Source organism: Mesocricetus auratus, unplaced genomic scaffold, assembly GCF_017639785.1.
Source record: "Mesocricetus auratus isolate SY011 unplaced genomic scaffold, BCM_Maur_2.0 Super-Scaffold_100009, whole genome shotgun sequence".
NCBI lineage: Eukaryota > Metazoa > Chordata > Mammalia > Rodentia > Cricetidae > Mesocricetus > Mesocricetus auratus.
The window spans coordinates 44,722,365-44,734,742 of record NW_024429193.1 but is presented as its reverse complement, the minus strand read 5'-3'; positions in this window follow the sequence as shown (position 1 = coordinate 44,734,742).

The following is a 12,378-nucleotide window of genomic DNA, read 5'->3' as shown; positions in this document are numbered from 1 at the left end:
TGAAATTTTTAATTAGTCCTCTGTGTTTTAGGTAGTCATCTTCTGGAAACTCAATGCATATGTCTTCTGTTATCCACTTTGACACAAACTTACTATTCTCTGATTTTCATGCTCCTAATTATTCCAGTTACATAACTATATAGAATTAGACTCTTCCTAATTTGAAGTTCAAGGTATAAAGCACTTTTGGAATATCTTAAAATTTGCTTTTGTAGCAGCTTAGTTAGAAAAATATGCCTACTGTGTTCTCAAGGTATCTTGCTTCATTACTATTTTACTGAATATTAAGTCCTGTAAAACTTGTATCTCTATTTTCATATTAACCTAGATTTTCTCACATAAAGAATACACTTTATTTTTATCTCTTATTTTAGATATTTATATGTACATGGATACATGTGTGGTATGCCCCATGAGTAGAGATCAAAAGACAACTATCAAGAGTCAGTTTTATGACTCCTTCATGGTCAACATGGAGGAGAACTCACACCCTCATGCCTGGGAGCAAGTGCCTTCACCTGCTTAGCCATCATACCAGAATGAGAGTATTTTGCAAGCAGTATTATTACTAACCCTGAATTCAACCCACCCAGACACTACCAGTCCCATTCTGCACTTAAGGGAGAGGCGAGGTAAGCATGGGTCTGTCTCGAGCTTGCTCTCATGTGGCCTGAGCAGAACCACCAGGCACCTGAGGACTGCACATAGTGGATCTGAATTCCAAACAGAAGGAATTCAGCCTATCCAGAGACTGCCAGCATCCAAGTCCCATTCACCACCCACGGGACAGGCAAGGTGAGGGTCCAGCCTACCCAGAGTTTGCCATGGTCCCAATACTAGGATGGCCTCCATCAATGCAAGAGGAAAGCTACCTGGGTATTGGACTTGCTCCCAAACGCTGGAAAGGAACCATGGTCACATACCCACCAAGGGAGGAAAAGATTCCTGCAACCACAGGAAGAAATGATGGGAAGGAGACAATATAAAAACACAGCCACCAACAGAAAAATCAATATGACACTGCAAGAAACTAGGGAATCTACACCTGCAAGACCTGAATGATCCATTGCAGAAGAAGCAGATGAGAAAGACGTTAAAAAGGACCTCATGAAAATGATAGAGGCCCTCAAAGAAGATATGAGAAAATCCCTTAAGATATGGAAGAAACAAAAAACAAAATATACCAAAAAATGGAGAAAAAACAAAACAAAAATGCAAAATATGCAAGAAATGGAAGAAAAGACAACCCAAAAAATTCAACAAATGCAAGAAAGAGGGAAAAGACAAAGCAAAAATTAAAAGAAACAATTGAAACAGTGCAAGGGTTGAAAACTGAAATAGAGACAAAAAAATCACAGTCTGAAGGAAAGCTGGAAATAGAAAAACTGAGCAAACAGTCAGGTAACACAGATATAAGTATAACCAACAGAATACAAGAGATGGAAGAGAGAATCTCAGGAGTTGAAAATACACTAGAGGAAATAGATACATCGACCAAAGAAAATCTGAAGTCCAACAAATCCCTAACACAAACTATCCAGAAAATATGGGACACTGTGAAAAGACCAAACCTAAGAATAATAAGTATGGAAGAAGGTAAAGAAATCTACCTCAAAGGTACAGAAAGCATATTCAACAAAATCATAGAAGAAAACTTTCCCAACTTAAAGAAATATATGCCAATGAAAGCACAAGAAGCCTACAGAACACCGAATGGAGTGGACCACAAAATGAAGTCACCTCACCACATAATAGTAAAAATCCTGAACATTCATGATAATGAAAGAATATTAAGAGCAGCAAAGAAAAAAGGCCAAGTAACCTACAAAGGCAAACCTATCAGTACCACACCTGACTGCTCCATTGAAACTCTGAAAGCCAGAAGGTCCTGGATAGATTTTCTACCAACACTAAGAGAACACAGGTACCTGCTCAGACTGCTATACCCAGCAAAGCTTTCAAACACTCTAGATGGAGAAAACAAGATATTCCATGACAAAACCATATTTAAATAATACATATCAACTACCCCAGTCCTATAGAAAGTTCTGGAAGGAAAACCCCAACCCAAGAGTGATACTGCAATGATAAATGGCACACTTAGTGAAGGTAAAACTAAGTATTTATTGTAGAAATTACTCACAAGAGAACAAACAAGTAACCCAGGTGAGCCCAGCAGTTTTCTGTCGCTGGAAGCCGAAAGCCAAAAAGAGAGACTTCCATTGTTCAGTCTTTTATACCTTCCCCTGTAATGCCCCTAGCAATGCCCAAAAGTGGGCCTGGCTAGTCACGTATTTCACCGCCTACGTCCATGTATGTCTTTAGTCATGCCTAATGTGGGTGTGGTTAGCTGTGTGGTAAACCGCTCTTTTATTGCCTCATCTGTATGCGCCTCTTGCAAGTCACATGGTTAATGGTGACATTGTTTTCCTCCTACAATTCCCCTTTTAGTCTAAAAAGGATATTTAAACTTAAAACAACTAACTTGTATCAATGATAAAAATGTATCAAACATCTATCCCATCTTAACCTAAACTTATCTGAAAGAAATACCCAAGTCTGAACACCTCCTTCCAATCCCAACTCTAAAATAATTGAAAACTAACACTAACAGGTGTAAACTATCCTATAATATCAATAGTAGGGAGAAAGGGCATGGAATTCTCAAAACTACTTCCTGCTGAGATGGGACAATGATAATCTCATGGGGACCTGTGAGAAGAAAAATGTTAGTGTAACAAAATCTCAGTAGGTCAAACAGTCTCTGTATGGCAAGAGATGCTTGATTGAAGTTCCTGACTGGGGTTCTAGTGTTGACTGAAGCTCTCATCTGAAGCTCTGGCCAGATTGGAGAAGATGTGCTGTGTCAGTTCCTTGGTCCAGAGTTGTGTCGAGTGATGTAGTTTCAAGCCAGTTTCAGGATAGTGCTTGTCAGGTGGAATTGATGATGTGGGGCAGTTCAGATGCTTCCAGTCGAATCAGCTGGAGTCAAGGAAGTGAATCCTCATTCTCTTTCAAAAGCACTTGAAGATTGCTGTCAGGAAATCCATTGTTCTCTGGAATACTCAAACATAAATGTTAACAAAGAAATATTTCAACTTTTATATGTATGCATACCTGAAGAGGTGACAATAGGGAAGATGGCAAACATGAAGGAAATTAGACTTTTCAGAAGGAGAAATCCACAGATAACAGTCCCTAATTTTATTTTCTTCTGTCTTATATAAATGGCTCTTAGATATAATACAGAAATTCTGAATTTTATTCAGGAGTGGGATCATATATTTCCATGTAGAATGACAAAAGCTTTAAAGGAATTTTAGAAACAAAAGAACAGAGAAAAGCATGGGTTCTTGGTAGCAGCATTTTTCTCAAGTGGGCTGTTTTGCTAGCGACAAGACCAGATTCAGGGTGCTCGCTTAAGGGAGTCTTCCTGACTCAGCATAAGCAAACAAACAAACAAACAAAAAACCAGCAAGGTTCTTTTAAGAGGCTCTGCTAACAATTAAAAGGTGTGTACATACAGCTGGAAGTGGCAGTGACCACATCCCCAAGCATAGACTGAGGCAATGAGCTGGAATCACGCTTACGCCTGCCATCTTGGAAAAACTGCAGTTTAAACAGCCGTGGTTTAACATGTAAGACACGTGGCCAGAAAAACATAAAGATTTACAGTAAAGTCAGACTTGGATGAAGAAAAACCTCTAAAGGTTTACAGTGTGTTTAAAGAAGAAGAGGCAGACTCCCACAGTTAAGTACTGAGCTGAACTCAAGAAAGCCAGTAACAGAGAGGGAGGACTGATGACCAAAGGGATTAAGACTGGGCTGGTTTAACCCCCAGAAACAGCTGACCTAACAAAGGTTAACTCTTGAATCCCAGGCATAAGCCTGGGAATCCAGCATGGGACTGATCAAGATCCCCTGAATGTGGGTGTCAGTGAGGAGGCCTAGGTAATCTATTGAGCCTTGGGCAGTAGATCAGTACTCATCCTGAGTATACACACTGACTTTGGACCCCATCCAACAATGTGAGATGCACTCTCACCCTGAACTCTTGGGGGGAGGGTCTAGGCCCTGCCCTATATGAAATGACAGACTATGGACACCCCCATGGAGGGCCTCACCATCCCTGGGGAAATGGGGGGATAATGTGGGGGTTGGGGGGAGGGCACGGGAGGAGGGGAGGGAAAGGGAGAGGGACCTGGAACTGACTTGTGAAGCAACCTTGTTTCTAATCTAAATTTAAACTGAGAAATAAATAAAAAACAAAAAAACAAAATATATATAGGATTGAGAGAGAAAAAAGAAACGGCATAGTGGTAAATAAATAGAAAAGTTGGCTGTGGTGGCACACGCTGGTAGGAATTGCTCCAGAGGCAGAGGCAGGTGGATTTCCAAAGAGAAACCCTGTCTCAGAGAAAAACAAAGAAAAGTAAAAGAAATAGAGTAATAATAGATAAATAAATAAGCCACGTAAAGATGGAAAATTCACAGAGAGTCTGGACACTCTATGCTATTGTGTTTTTCAGTTTTTTGATTGCTCAGGAAGAAACAACTGCTAAAGTTCACTTGATTATAAATGCTGCTGAATTAATTCAACTTATATCTTTTGAAAATGCCTTGACTTGAAAATTTAAGTATAAGAATATATTACTTGGGAAAGGAGATTTTGTTTATGTTTCTACAGAAAATGAAAAGCCGAGGATTCCTTCCAGGCTTCTGTGGTTTGATGAACCAAGATCCCCGGAAGCAATGGCCCAAATGATTCAACACCTAAAACAGCTAAGATAATGCAGTCTTACAGACCCCAAAAATAAGGACTTATACAGATTTCTCAGTTTTGTCATGATTCCCATGGTATAAACAGCGCCTCCTTCCAGCATGAAGCAGTCTGGAATGAGTGACATCCTAATTCCCATCTTGTTTATAAATATTTGTTTTCATTTAAATGGGGTTGTTTATAATTGATTAATGATCACAACCAATCTCTTTTTAAAGGAAAGAGGGGTTTATGGTATGGAAATGAATACTTTGTATTGGTATGGTTTTTCATTTATTGATACAAATTCAAGGTCAATTTTGTGATGTGTATATTTCTCCTCTTGATTAAGTATTGTGCTTATACTGATCTTTTAAAATGTAATGCATAATTGAATACAAACTATAGATAGTTATTTATAATAGAATTTATAGTTAGGTAAGTTCGGTTTTCTAGATATACAGAGATATATTTGAAATCGATAGTCTTTGAACCTTTCAAAGACCTTCAGAAAATGGCATTTAAACTGGTTTAGGGTCTTTCTTGATAATGAGAAATGTCTTCTCCTGGTAGCACCAATTACGTCTGAGAGGAAGATGGGCATGGAAGAAACTCGTTATGGAGTTTGCTTTCAACATGGAAGATTAGCCATTTGGGCAAGAAACTGCTCTTGTCTAGACTGCTTGATTGTTGCTGTATAAACAGGACATGCAGGACCCACAGTAAAGTGACTGCTGAACTCAAATAGTCCTTCCGGGCTCCTGCTTCATGGAAGAGTCTACAAGACTTTCTGTAGGACACAGAAAAATGACTGACAGATTGCTGATGCAGATGTATAGTTTGAAATTTCCTGCTTTGCTGAATAGTCTTCCAGACACTGTGGCCTAGGGGCTGAAGATGGATGCTCCAACGTTACAGAGGAACTTCAGGTAACTGTCCAGGCAGCAAGATGTCTTTCAATCCTAGTGTTTATATATTATCCTCATGTGGTCTTTGATAGAGTTGAAGGCAGATAGTTAAAATTATAGTTTGCCTTAGTTATGATAAAAGATAAGCTACATATAGGACTTTGGACTCGCAAGAATGGGATAGTTGATATTTCCTTTAAATCTTGCTGAATGTTGATAGACAAAATATTGTAACTGTGTTCTTACTTGATAACTGTTCTGTTATATATAATTTGACTATGTTAAAGTTAAGACCTTTCTTTTGTTTAGACAGAAAAGAGGAGATGATGGGGGAAGTCCTGTATATATGTCAATAAAGCATTATTGGCCTATAGGGAAGCAAGATAGGTGGGACTAAAGGTCCAGGAGGACTCTGGGTAGAAGAAACACAGGAAGTCATGATGTAGCCCACCAGAGAAATAAGATGTCCGGAACTTTGCTCTGGTAAGAGAAATACTTAGATTAACAATTATGGGGTAAACACTTAAGTCAGAGCTAGCCAGTAAGAAACAAGCAAGGCCAACAGCTTCATAATTAATACAACATCATGTGTGTTATTTGGGGCCTACAATGCGGCAGAGCCCAGGAGACTGGCAGCTGATAAACCAAAGGGGCTAGCAAGGAAATGCCTTTACACAAGGGAGTTAACTAAAACCACAAAAACATAGGCAATAGATAATCCCACCTTACCAATAGCCAAAAGAGAAGAGTTGGAGATCCACATATAATTCCATCACCATCTACTATTGCAAAACATACAAGAATGAGCAATCAATAGTCATCAGTATCCCTCAATATTAATCGTCTAAACATGCCCATAAAGAGACACAGGCTAACAGAATGGATTTGAAGACAGAACAAATCCTTCTGCTCCATGAAAGAAACACACCTCAGCCTCAAAGACAGAGATTACATCAGAGTTAAGGGTTGGGAAAAGATTTTCCAATCAGGTGGACTCAGGAAACAAGCAGGTGTAGCAATCCTCATATCTAACAAATTATATTTTAAAATAGAAAAAAGTCAAAAGAGATGAAGGAGGTCACTTCATACTTACCACAGGAGAAATCCACCAGGATGAAGTTTCAGATTTGAACATCTATGCCCCAAATACAAAGGCACCCATATTCGTAAAAGAAATATTACTAAAATGCAAATGACATAAAAGCCCCACACACTTATAGTGGGAGACTTCAACAGCTTACTCTTCCCTTTAGATAGGACTATGAAACAGAATCTTAACAAAGAAGCAAGGGAACTAATAGAAGTTATGACACAATTGGGATTAACATACATCTACAGAACATTCCATCCAAATAAAAAAGAATATATTACTTCTCAGGAATATAGCACCTTCTCAAAAATCAACCACATGCTTGGCAACATATCAAAAAAAGAAACAATGGAATCTTGAAATTTTTAGGCAAATGGATGGCACTAGAAGACACCATCCTGAATGAGGTAACCCAGTCACAAAAAGAGAAACATTGTATGCTCTCACTCATTTATGGCTTTTACACATAAATCAGGGGAGTGCCAGCATACAATCCTGTTGCCAGCAACTGATGAAAGCAGAGGCAGATAACCCCAGACAAACACTGAACTGAACTCTTGCCATCCAGTGTCAGAAAGAGAGAAATGATTGGTAGAGGAGTCAAGTCTGGGCTGGCTTAACCCACAGAAACAGTTTATCTAACAAGGGGGAGATATTGTACCCCAGATTGATGGCTATGTGGAAATCATAGGACTGACCCAGACCCCCTGAAGGTGGGTGTCAGTGAGGAGGCCTAGGTAATCTATGGGGCCTTGGGTAGTATGTATCCCTGGTGTACAAATAGACATTGAGTGCCCATGCCACAATATGGGTGCTCTCTCAGCTGGGACTCTTGTGGGAGGGCCTTGGCCCTGCCCTGGATGAAATGACAGTTACTGGTGATCCACCATGAATGGCCTCACCCTCCCTGAGGATCAAAATTGAGATTGGGTGGGGGACTGGGGTTATCTGGTAGGGAGGGCAGGGGAGGAGTGCATGGAGAGGGAGCTGGGATTGACATGTGAATCTAGCTTGTTTCTATCTTAAATTTTAAAAAAAAGAAAACAAGCAACAGCCAGTAAAAGAAATTTGATATTTTTTTAAAAAGAGTAGAAATGGAGAATGCATTCAATCAGCTTTTATACATCAAGTTACCACAATCGACATGCTGTTCTACAATAACCACCATCTTATTAGAATTATGAAGTGATTCCTCAATAAAATATAACAAGGTGAATCAATCTCAAATGTGGGGGTAAGTGAAAAACCAGTTGAGTGACCATTTGTGTCTGTAGAAGCTGACATTGTGAAGATGACATCATTGGGAACAGGCTCTGATACAGATACATTGAGGTACACAATTGGCACCTCATCACACAGTGATGTATAGACTTTTAAAAATTTTTGGAGTGGAATATCCAGTCAATATTTTCCAGTTTAGAAAATTCTTTTTGTATATCTCTGAGCATTTTTCCCTATAAAACTCACAAGAATATTATAGAAACTAATATAGCTGTATTGTAGCTCCAGATGTGCAAATGTAGACTGAACAGAAGATGTGAAGATGCCCTTCCAAAGAATGAGATCGAAGAGATGTGAGGATGTAGCATGTCATATTTCTTCATTTCTGCTCCAAGACCAAGATATTCCTCTTCTTGCTTTATCCCTTTGGCTAGGTAATATTCAAAATTCTATACACTCACAGCAAATAGCATAGTACATATAAATAATACTGCCCCCTCCTTTCATGGGAACCTTCTACACTCATCATCAAGGAAACCAAAATATGGAGACTTCAATAACATTTATAAAAGCATGTACTACATACTCTAATCTATGTATGACACTTGTGCAGTAGAAAACATTTCTGTATTACTTGTGTCTAGCAAAATATAAAAGCTGTATAAATTTTTATTGTAATATATTATTTAGAGAACAGTGACAAGAGGAAGATTCTATATGTGCAGTACAGTACACTTATTTAATAATAGCTGTCTGATCTTGGTTGTGGTTCAGAATCTGTGAAGGCAGATTATTGCCTTTTATGTGTGGGGTGAGGGGTAGAGGGACAGAGAGAGTTATGTCAGTTCATATCCATATATTGATTGCTCATGGGTTTATGTAAATTAGTAAGATATCAATCTCCAAGACAGTCTGTCAGACCAAAGACATGTGGTCAGAAAGTGATATCATCATGTTGAATCATAATTCCCCAGGTAAATTACAGCTTTTTAATTATAATCTTTCCACAAATTGGATGAGGCCAAGATTGTAGAAAGTAATCTACTTAAAGTCAATTGACTATAGATGTTAACCACACATAGAAAATGCCTTCACAGCAGCAACAAGATTAGTACATAATCAAATGACGGAGTACTAAACCCTACCTAAGCTGACACATTAAAGCCCTGTTTCAATTTTTGTATTAACAACTTGATATCCATAAGTAACACATTGATATATGGGATATTTTTACAGTGCTACTGATTGAAGCAAGAGTCTCCTGAATGCTTGACAAGTACTCTATTACTGAACTATAAATAAAGCCCTTTATCCACTCTTAATTTCAAGTTAATGTCTCACTAAGTTGCCCAGGTTGCTTTTTACCTCATCTGATAGCACAAACAAGACCTTAAACCAATGATCCTCCTGTCTTAGTCTCCAAAGAAGATTAGAAACCAAATCCAAACGTCCAATTGATGTATAACTTTCCAATATATAACTGAACATTTTTTACATCCTATCTCTGAAAGAATGAAAGGTTTATGAAAATATTTCTTCTCAATAACACAGAAAATTTAATAATGCAAAATAAAGACCAATATTATACTACTTTGCATTTTGTACTATAAGGGAATATAATAACCTTTTAATTTATATGATAAGTACATCTCTTCCTATAGAAAAAGAAAGTATCTGTGATCCTACTGTTATGACCAAGAAGTGGTTGTCTGTACCAATTCCTTCAAGGGTACCTCCTACTTTCTCTTAAAAGAAGTTCAGTGTGGCTGGATTTATGTTGAGGTCTTTGATCATTTGGACTTAAGTTTTGTGCATGGCTATAGACATGGATCTATCTGCACTCTTCTACATGCCAGCATCCAGCTATGCCAGCATCATTTGTTGAAGATGTTTTCTTTTTTCCATTGTATAACTTTAGCTTCTTTGTAAAAAATCAGGTATTTGTTGGTGTGTGGGTCAATATTAGGATTTTCAATTCATTTCCATTGGTCCACCTGTCTATTTGTGTGCTAATACCAAGCTGTTTTCAGGACTATAGCTCTATAATAGAGCTTGAAGTCAGGAATGGTGACACCTCCTGAAGTTCCTATATTGTACAGGGTTGTTTTTCCTATCCTGGGTTTTTTGTTTTTGCATATAAATTTGATAATTGTTCTTTCAAGGTTTGTGAAGAATTGTGCTGGGATTTTGATGGGGATTGCATTGAATCTGGAGACTGCTTTTGGCAAGATTGCCATTTTTACTATATTGATCCTTTCTATCCAAGAGCATGGGAGATCTTTCCATTTTATGGTATCTTTTTTAATTTCCTTCTTTAAAGACTCAATTTTCTTGTTGTACAGGTATTTTACTTGTTTGGTTAGTGTTATCCTGCTTTCCACCTAGAATAAAGAAATGCCTAAGATAACTCATAAAGAGTGTCATTTTCAAGGGGCTTTTCTGGACAGCTCAGCTGGTCTCTGCTCTTTCAGGAAGCTGGTTTGGTATCAAAGTCTTCTTTGCATCATGAGTTGTCTGTGAGTTTTCATTGCAACATGGATCCTTCATGTGTGCATGATTTTTCTAGTCAGAACTCTTGTTTAAAATTTCTTACTCAAAGGAGAACCATAGATTCTAATATCTTAAGTTCATTTTTTCAGTTATGTTTTAACACACAAGCATACAGATGTCTGGATTATTAGCCTAGAAATATGATGTCATATACATTATTGTACTTTTCTGGTCTCTGTATCTATGTAATGTTCCACTATGATCTATGCATGTTTCCTAATTTCTTACCTATATTTTTCTTGTTCTGTGTTCCACCCTGGGCACCACTGAATTTAGAAAATAGATTTTTCTATTTATATACAGCAGGATTCCTTCTTAATCTTTTAAGGAGTTCATAATGAAGTATCCAAATCATAGGTAAGACAGAGTCACAACTGGCCATCAGTGGTTACCAAATGAAGGTTCCAGTACCAAGCCTGGCTCACATTCAAATGAACCACTGTCCAAAGGGGCCCTCTGGAAATCCCCAAACAAACCAGTCCAAGACAATAGGTTTTTTTCCACAAATTGATAGAAAATTGCCATCGATGAAGACAGCACATACATGCAACTCTATGATCATAGGTCAAGATAGTGTTTACATAGAACCTTCATCCCTATGTTCTACTGTCTATGTATGTGGAGGTACTCCTTAGGCTACCCAAGAAGAAATATATACTTGAACTCAGCAAAAAGTCTTTGAAACACAATGCTGTCAAACCTATAAAATAACCAATGAATGTCTGATTTGACAGGGCCCCCTCCATGAGATTAAACCCATACCCTACACTGCTTGTGTTGCATGACCAAGAAACACAGACTAGACAGCACAGAGATGCAGGATAAAATGAAATTCCACTGGTTTGATCTTTTGTCTTGTCACTTAAATAGCAGTTCTCTCAGTCTTTGGGTTGTTCTTTTATCTTCTATTTTTGTTGTGATAAGTGTTTCTTGAGTAGGATCATCCAGACCCTAGCTCCAGATCTTCAAATCTGAGTATACAGCCTTTCAAAACAAAACCCAGAAAGTAAAAATGGTGAGAATGAGCTCAAGACAGGGGACAGAACGATTTGAGTCTCATATGAAAGGAGAAATGGGAAAAACAGGTGGGAGGGAAGAGGGAGGACAATACAGAAGAGAAGACGCATAAATAACACTAATTCTGTTTGCACAAACATATTGAATAATTCTTTTATATTGACCTAAAATTACATGAAATATATATACATGAATATATATGTATGCATGTATGTATAGAATATATTATGCCACTGGGGTGATAATGCCCCCAAGAACCATAGATTACCTTACAAAAACCCCCCAGTACCAGCTAAGAAGATTTCTTTTGAGCTGTTAGTCAGGGAAGTCCAAGAAACTTCTCAAACAGCAAAGATGATTATGGTTGCCCTTGATTGCTCCCCAAAATTTCAAGGTAAGTCTCAGTTGCTAAAGTCAGCATGAACAACATGGCTGCCTACATAAGAGCTGACCAATGACATATCAGTTTACATGCAAATAATATAGATGGCAAAATCGCACCACCCCTTCCTGATGAAGAGCCACAGGCAATAAAAGACTATAAAGAGGGATGATTTTGTTCCCCAGGGAAGGCACCCGAACTCATTACTCAGTATTAAGTTGTCAGCTCCCAAAACAAATATACAAACATCACTCAATAGTGTCAGCAGGTTGCATTTATACATTTATTTATATATGAATATAAAACAAAAAAAGAATTCAAAATAGAGGGCATGTAATTGAGAGGGATGTAGGTGAGAGGGAGGAAGGAGAGGAGGAGAAATGCTGTAATTATATTTTAATTTGAAATAATTAAAAAGAATTAAAAATAATTTGCATTAATATTTTAAAAT